Genomic DNA, 9,283 nt, shown 5'->3' on the forward strand with positions numbered 1-9,283 from the left:
GAATCAGACACAGAATGCATCTCCCTCCAAAGCTTCTCATCAGACACACGCCGGCTCAGACACAGAGTGCAGATCCATCCATACCATCTCATCACAGAATCCCTGGATAAGTCAAATTAATCTCCCTCCACACCGTCCCATCACACACTCCCGGGGTCAGACACAGAGTGAATCTCCCTCCAGACTGTCCCATCACACACTCCCGGGATCAGACACAGAATGAAGCTCCCTCCTCACCGACCCATCACAAACTGCCTGGATCAGACACAGAGTGATCTCCCTCCACAGCGTCCGATCAATCACTCCAGTGTTTAGACACGGGGTGAAGTTCCCTTCATTACGTCACATCACATACTTCCCAGATCAGACACAGTGTTAAGTCCTCCACACCGCCACATCACACACTCATGGGTCAGACACAGAGAATTCCCTCCACACCATCCCATGATACTCTCCCAGGGTCATCATTGAGAACATTTCACTCTGGCCTGTGCCATTACAAAAATCCTGTGTCAGACACAGAGTCACATCACAGTCACAGGGTCAGATGTTGAGAGAATGTCACTCTGCACCGCTCTACATCATACTCTACGGATCAGACACAGGGTGAAGCTCCCTCCCCACTGTCCCATCACTCACTCCCGGATCAGACGCAGGGTGCAGCTCCTTCAACACCATCCCATCACACACTCCTAGGGTCAAACACACAGTGAAGCTCCCTCTGCACCGTCAGATCACACACTCACCGGAACAGACACAGAGCGAAGCTCCTTCCAAACTGTCCCATCACACACTGCCGGGGTCAGACTGATGCACCATCAATAACTCTCTGAGACGTGAGGCGAGATATCGGCTTTTATTGAATGGAAGAAAGAACAAGCTGCAATTGACCACAATGCTACATCCTGGAGACTGAGGGCAGGGCTCAGGCTTCAATCGCCTTTATACCGGGGCCTGTGGGAGGAACCACGGTCAGTGGGAGGAGCCACAGGAGCAGTCAGCGGGGGGGAGCGTATCCAGACAGGTATATGTAGTTCACCGCACAGACACAGCGTGGAGCCGTTCTGAATCATTTGGGAGAAATCGAGGAAAAACTGCTATATGAAGTTCGTGAGATCTTTGGAAGTGGCTCGAAATGTCTCTTGGACATCTCAGAGAGTAGCTGGGTTAGTGTGGAAGCATCGTTTGAAGTTTTTCTGCCAGATTGGACTGGGTTTCTCGACGGCTAACTGCGTAGCACCCAGCTGTGACCGCTGGCAACTCCCCAGGAAGCCGATTCGTGTTTTAAAACCGGAGACAAACACCGTTGTTCCCCCACTGACATCGGGACAACCTCCTTCCACCTTTATCGTCGTGACTCCCGTTCGGTGTAGGAGCCGAAACATCGTTTGAGACGTCTCGACCTCTCACGGCCTGGAAGTTCTGCAGGACTAACGGAGCCTTTCCTGGCGTTGCAATTTCTGGCGCCGGGCCAGCAAGGCACCGTTGAGTACAAACTTTTCCGGCCAGTTACTCAACTCGCTCCAGAACTTTATAAGCAGCAGCGGCATATAATTCTCGATTCGGACACAGAAGCAACATGCCGGACTGGTCTCCAGTGAGTCGCAGGCCTTCGGGGAGTTATGCAAAGGTGGCTGCCTCTCCAGCCTCGGAAAACGTTTCAGTCGGTGAAAGTGGAACGCGGGGTGCAATGTATTTTGCGAACTGGAACTACCCTGGAAAAGTGCGCGGAGGCTATGGAGGACTTGTTGGGGAGAGATGGTATTTTGGCCACCGAGAAAGATTTCGGGAAGGCAGTGTTTTATCTGAGGAGTGATGAGTTGGTGCATCGGGCCCTCAGTAGGGGGATCACGGTGGAAAACATCTTCTTACAGATGGAGCTGGTGACAGCTCCCACACAACGCATCGTCCTCGGTCACGTTAAGCCTTTCATCCCCAATGAGGACCTGCTTCCCACACTAGCACACTTGGGGCAAGTAAGGTCAGAAATAACTGCCATCAGACACAAATTTAAGAGAGGCACCCTCCGTACCGTAATCTCTTTCCGGCGTCAGGTATTCATGCTGGAACGAGAGGACAATGTTGAGGGCCGGTTTACTGTCCGGCAAGGGATAGACTATCAGGTGTATTGGAGCTCTGAGCGCCCACGGTGCCATGCGAGCTGGGAGGTGGGGCACTTTCGGAGGGACTGTCCTAACACCCGAAACCCTAGGGAGTCCACTTCCGGCACCAATGCCCAGATACCTCTGCCCCTGATCCTATTTCTGCGCCTGCCCCTATTCCTCCATCTGTTCCAGTCTCTGCTCCTCCCCTGTGGTTCAGGCGAGTGTTCCTGAGGCTACGTGCAGGGAGGTTCAGGAGAGGGACGGGGTGGAGCCTGTGCGGAGCAAGAAAACGAATAAGAAGTCCAAGCACCTTAAGAAGTCTTCCCCCGGGACCGCAGAGCTCACGCCCATTTGCCCTGAAGTGGAGCGGGAGGCTCGGGGAAGTGCGCAGTTGGACGGGGTGATGGAAGCAGAGAGTACCGCTCCATCGGTGAATCCCGCACCTGTGTGCTCCTCCGGCTTTAAGAGGAGAAGGGAATGTTCCCCCAAGGGGGCATGGAATATACATGCGGGGGAGTCCCAGGAAGGGTGGGAATCCGGGTAAAGGTTGGTTCTAACCCTGAATCCCCAAATGTAGCCACCAGTCCTGTGGTAGGTGGAATGGCTGTACCGGAAGCTAGTGCTAGCCCTGTTTACACAACTAAGTCAGACTTGGAGTACTTCACTCAGGACTTAGTAGTAAGCGCCTCCCTGGAGGCAAGTGTATTAAACAGTATGAGCGGAGAGGAGACCATGCTCTCTCACTGTCAGCATCAGGCTGCCAGTGAATCCCTTGGACCAGAGCTGCTGGGGTCCCCTTCATACCTGTTTCCTGGGGAGGGTGATATAACCTGCATGCGGACCTCATCAACTAATGGCCTGCAGGGAGTCTCTGGGGATTATCCCTCCATCGTCGTAACTGTGGATAAGACTGATGCGCCGGTGGAGCGGGAAGGTTTGAGTGAGGTACCCGCTGCTCAGTGTGGGTCACAAGTGCAGCCACCTATTAGAACACATGAGGGGGAAGATGGGGGATCTGTCTGCAGTGAGGGGTTGGAGGGAGATTCTATTGATAGTGAGACAATGGACATCCTCACCATTCCTGAGAAATCCCCGTTGATACCTGTGGAGGAAATCAGAGAGTTCATTCACTGCTCTGTGGGTGCAAAGCATCGGCCTAAACTAGACTCACTTCGCTGGCCTAGTCATCCTCAGACTGAAGGGGAAGTGGAAGAGGAATGCTGTGTCGGGGAATGACAGGCGACAGCCGAATTCCTTCCTGGATCACCAGGTGAGGGACATCAGAGTGGGAAGCAGCCTCGCTCCTTCGGGAGACGGTGGGTCACAGGGTGACGTTGGCATCACTGGGGCCCGGAAAGCAAAGAGCATTCTTGCTTTTTTTTCGGGATAGTGTGGTTGAGGGCGCCTCCGCTCTCACCGGGAAGGGTACTGGTGCTGAGGCCTAGTGTACTCCCGACATGAAGCTCATTGTAGCTGGTCTAAATTTTAATGGTAGCAGGGGTTCTCTCCGCAGATAAAACAATCTCGCAGTCCTCAGGCATGGGAGATGTGCGGTGAATTTCCTGCAGGGAAACCATACCATCCCGGGGGACGAGTCCGCTTGGCTCCTGGAGTGGCAGGGCGGGGTCTACATGAGTCACCTTAGCTCCAGCTCTAGCGGGGTGGTGATCCTGTTGGCCTCGACCTTCCAGCCGGAAATGGTAAAAGCTCAGGATGACGTGCCCGGCCGCCTGCTCCATCTGGCTGTGCACCTGGATGGTGAACCTCTGCATTTCATCAACGTGTATGCCCTCAGGGGCGGGGTGATCTGGGGGAGCACCCGACACACAGCGGCCACCGGGACAAGAGGGCCATCACGGAGGCGGAGAGGTTCTGGATGATAGCCTCTCCCAGATAGGGCACGGCCCGATTGCCCCGTGAGGTGATCCAGATGACCAGTGTGCTCGGGACGCCGGCCAACGAGACGGCAGTGGCACTGCCACACACAGAAGATGCCCTCGCCCGAACGGCGGCAGAGCTGGCGGCAGTCAGGATGGTCGCCCTGCAGAAGCGACAGGCCCCGGATTACCTACTGGCGGCTGATGGTGGTACCTGTGCAGTGATTGGTAAGGGGTTCTGCACGTTTACCCCTGACGTCTGGAGCAACATCACCCACTTGGCTGGTCACATTCGGGACTCGGTGGCAAAAATTCAAAAATCGAGGGACCAGCTCCTCCGGCACGACACCTCATGGGGAAACTGGTGGCCGTTTGGGTCCTTAGTGGGGTGGTGGGCAACTGTCATTCACTGATCGATTGCACTCAATCTCGTTATCATTCTGTGTGTATATTATGCTGTGCATGTCAAACTATTCAGAGCACGTCTGCCTTTCTTTAGAAATAGTTAAGTGTAAGACTTCCATTAAGATATGTTACTTTCCTTCTCACTGCGTTACATGTAATGAATTGGGAGATTCTGGAGTGAAACTGGTGTCTGCGGCTCTGAGGAACCCGGAGTGTAAAACACAGAAACTGGAGTAAGTACCAGACTATGGGAGATTGTGTTTACAGTCACTGAGTGTCTGACACTGAACATGAAAGTGATCAGTAATTGTGTTACTGATAAACACTGGGGATTTGTACCGTCTCCTGTCTCTCTGTGTCCTTCATCCTCCCTCTCTCTCATCTCCAGGCTGTGGGATGTCGGTCTCACAGATTTTGGCGTGGATCCGAGGGGTGGACTGTATTGGAGGCGTCGTGACTGTCACGTGACGGAACTGCCCACTACCTGGTCGGAAGGCACGCCACCTGCCAATCAAAGTTTGACCCCTCCTCGCCCATCAATGCACACCTCACCATTGGTCCCTTTAATTAGCCTTCCTTGTACTTGGCCTCGAGCAATTGGCCTTTGTAATCGGCTTAATTCTGCTGGCACCCAGCCATTGCCCCCACTGTGAATTACCAGGGCGGGACCCTCCAGCCCTGCTGCACTATAAGGGATGCCACGTGTGCTGGACCCTTTGCCAACTCCGAGGGACCACCCTGCTTCACCCCAGGCTGAGAACCGTGGAACGGAGCTGGAGGAATTGTTGGTGAGCTGTGTATTGAATACTGTTGGGAGCGTTGATTACTGTCCCTAATAACATAGAGCCGAGCCTGCACAGTCAAGGGGTGGAAAGTATCGTATTGACTTTTCCCTTGGTTGTGCGTGTGTGCGTGTACTTTGTTCCCAGGCGATTTTCCCACGTTCGATAGTAATTGTCCGTGTGTGTTTTATTCCCGATCTGACTTTCCCCACGACTGCTGTAAATTGTGCGCATGTGCGTGTTGCTTCAGTTGCCATTTTCCCACGCTTGACTTCTGTAAATAAAATCCTTTACTACCATTACTGTGTGTGTCCGAAGTCCTTGCCTTTGAGACCTACCGAATCTGTTTCCCCACTTAAACAATTGCTCAGCCAATTTACACTTTACTATGTTCATGCGATATGGGTGTTGTTTAATCGGTTTGGCTTGACCAATATCTACATCATGTACTGCGACCGTGGTTTGCTTGGGAACATCGGGAAATAAATCTTTAAACTTCAGAATTAATTCCTTCAGCTGATGTTCTTGCTTTGGCTGCAGGTGAGCCAACTTGTTCTCAATGTTTTCTAGAACAACCGAGTTCATTAGCCTAACTGGGACCACGTTTGGCTTGTGAAATGTCTCAGACGAGTCAATTGTTTCATTCTCAGGGTTGCCAGATTCATATGATTTGACAACAACACTCAACTGCCTGTCAAAAAAAAGGCTTTATCATATTATCTGTAACACCTGTGTTAGTTTACGTCGGTCGGGTGTTTTAATAACATAATTCACATCATTAATTTGAGAGACTATTTCATACAGTCTGTTGAATTTCGCCTGAGGTGGATTCGTCAACATTGGAGAAAAAATAAGTTAAGATAAGATAAGATATCCCCCACCTGGTATTTTCTTTCGCAAGCCCGCTTATCAAACCAACACTTCATTTTGTTTTGAGAAATCTTTAAGTTTTGTCTTGCTAGAGTACAGGCCTGGTGTAGTTTATTTTTGAACTTCAAAACATAGTCTAACAAGTTAACATGTACATTCCCATCAACCCACTGTCCCTTTAACAAGGTCAAAGCTCACCTCACTCTGCGACCAAATACAAGTTCAAATGGACTAAAGCCCAGTGATTCCTGTACCGACTCTTACTGCGAACAAAAGCAAATATATTCCTTCATCCTAGTCTTTTCCATTTTCAACACAGTATGTCTTTTGTTGGCGTGTGCGTGCGTGCCTCCGATTATGTATTTTTCAAGCCTTTACAAGGCACGGAGCGAGAGAGAGAGATTGTGTGGTACACATTATGTCTTAATCATTGTTTTGAGGGTAGAATGAAATCTTTCTAGAACCCACTGTGATTCCGGATGGTACGCGGACGATGTAATTTGTTTAGCTCCCAGTTCATAAACTACCTGCTGGAATAATCCAGATGTAAAATTACTTCCTTGATCAGACTGGATTTCTTTAGGCAAACCAAATAAAGTAAAAAAAAACTTGGTAACAGCCTTCACCACAGTTTTAAATTTAATATTTCTGAGAGGTATTGCCTCTGGGAATCTGGATGCAGTACACATAATAGTTAGCAAATACTGATGGCCAGCTTTAGTCTTTGGCAATGGGCAAACTCAATCCAGGATAACTTTAGAAAAGGGTTCACCGAATGGAGGTTTAGACCACAGTGGGGCCACTGGGATGACCTGATTAGGTTTACCCACAACTTGACAAGTGTTACAGGTTCTGCAAAAGGTCACAACATCTTTCCTCAAATTAGGCCAGTAAAATTATTTCATAATCCTGTTTACAGTTTTATTCACTCGAAAATGTCGACCTAATGGCATACTATGGGCCAAAGTTAAAATTTCAGCCCTATAAACTTTAGGAACTACAACTTTGTGAAAAATTGCCCATTCCTCACTCGCTGGTATAGCAGGTGGCCTCCACTGCCTCATTAACACTCCATCCTCGAGATAATACCTTACTGGCACTTTCTTAATCTCATCATCTGAGACAGCTGTTTCTTTCAAAGCTTCAATCTCAGGGTCTCGGTTCTGTTCTGCTATAAACTCCTTCCTACACTGGGATAAATCTTTCTCATCAGACATACTACCTGAATCCTGTTGAAACAATGAAGACAGAAAAGTCCCTGACAAGTCATCATAACCTGAATCCCGATTTTGGCTATCATGGGTATCAGAATCATGCTGCACAGAACTGTCTGTGTCGGCAGACATTTTAGCCATACTTCGAGTTACTTTGAGTTACAGCGCAGGAAGGATAAATGTTAAAATCCATCTGTGGGTCGTCACTGGTTGGCTTAGTTGTCAACTACACTACAGGAACAACTTTACCATCTGCCAGGTCATTCCCTAACAGCAAAGTAACAATTTCCACCGGTAAACTGGAGCATAATCCGATCTTAACAGGTCCAGAAACCAATCCTGACTGTAAAGTTACCTTGTGCAATGGCACAGAAACCATGCCACCCCCAATGCCTTTAATAAGATTTACCTCACCAGTGTTAGACTCATCACCAAACTTTAGAACACTGTCTAATATAAGTGACTGAGAAGCCCCAGTAACTCAAAGAATTTTCACTGGTAACGGGGTTGACCCTTCCTTTACTAATACAAACCCATCTGACATAAAATGATCGAATCCCTTCTTAACTCGGTCAGACCTCTCAGTCCTTAACTGAGCCTCAACAGAATGTTCAGAACCCTGTGGGTTTATAGGTGCATCAACATACTGATCACAGGAATTCGGGACTGCCTCCTTTTCCTTTTTCTTCTTCAGGATGGAACAATTAGCCATCATATGACCAGCTTTCTTACAATCGTAACAAGTAAGACCAGAATATTTCTCCTTCAACTGCTTCCCTTCATCCTTACTGTTGTCACTAGTCACAGCTTTAATTTCTGGTTTACCCTGCTGATCCCTGCTATTCTTTTGGGAGATCTTATTTGGGGTAAACTTAACCTTATGAGTTAAAGCAAACTAATCTGTTAATGTAGCAGACTCCCGTAAAGTGGCAGCATCCTTTTCATCTGAATATGTCTTTATGTCATCATAGACACAGCTTTTGAATTCTTCAATTAAAATCAACTCTTTCTATCTGTAAAAATCATCATTTATATTTTTATATGTGCACCAGCGGTCAAAACACACAAACTTCTCAGAAGCAAATTCCATATAAGTCTGATTCACAGATTTCCACAAATTTCTAAACTTTTGCCTGTATGATTCTGGGACCAACTCATAAGCTTTGAGCACAGCCTGTTTCACTATGTCATAATTAGCTGCATTTTCAATTGATAGGGGAGAATGAGCTTGTTGAGCCTTACCCTTAATTATACATTGTAACTAAAGAGTCCAGCTTCTTTTCGGCCACTTTTGACTTTGAGCCACTTTATCAAAATGCTGTAAGTATTTACCAACCTCAGTCTCATCAAATGGAGGGACCAATTTAACTTCCTGGCTGGCAATAAACGGTGCAACCAACTCCTTTGAGACAGCAACTTCTTTCTCGAGCCTTAACTTCTCTATCACAAACTGCCTCTGTCTTTCTCCTTCTTCCCTCTGTTTTTCTGCTTCCTCAGCTTCAAAACTTTTTTATGCTTCTTCTGTCTGTTTGTATGCCTCTTGAGCATCAAACCCCCTCTTTCTCTCGTTCTCTTCAGCCTCTAATTTAAGTACATCAATCTTCAATTGTTCCAGTCGTAACTGGATCTCCTCTTTACTCACAGGAAACCTCTTTAACACTTCTTTATCAAATACCTTCATAGATATATAGTGCTCAACTATTTTCCTCTGAATTTCTGGCTTTCTCATAGCCCCCTATGGTGGCTGCAATTCCCAGCCGCACCATCAACTGGGCATATTAATGTGTCCTGTAGCCGACCGTCCTCCTGATAATCTGGGAAACGACTGATGGGGCTGGGGCTGGATAATTGGATTGTGCCATTCTACTACAGCCAGAGGGGTGTTCTCTGGAGCTACTTCATTTATGGCATATCTTTTTAAGGAGAGGAATGTTTTCTCTCCCATGCAATTTACTATTGAATGGCCAGCATCCAATATAAGCCCACAGCCAGGAGCTGAGTGGTGTCTCTAGGTCTGAGGAGTATTTCGC

This window comes from Hemitrygon akajei, unplaced genomic scaffold (genome assembly GCF_048418815.1).
Source record: "Hemitrygon akajei unplaced genomic scaffold, sHemAka1.3 Scf000050, whole genome shotgun sequence".
NCBI lineage: Eukaryota > Metazoa > Chordata > Chondrichthyes > Myliobatiformes > Dasyatidae > Hemitrygon > Hemitrygon akajei.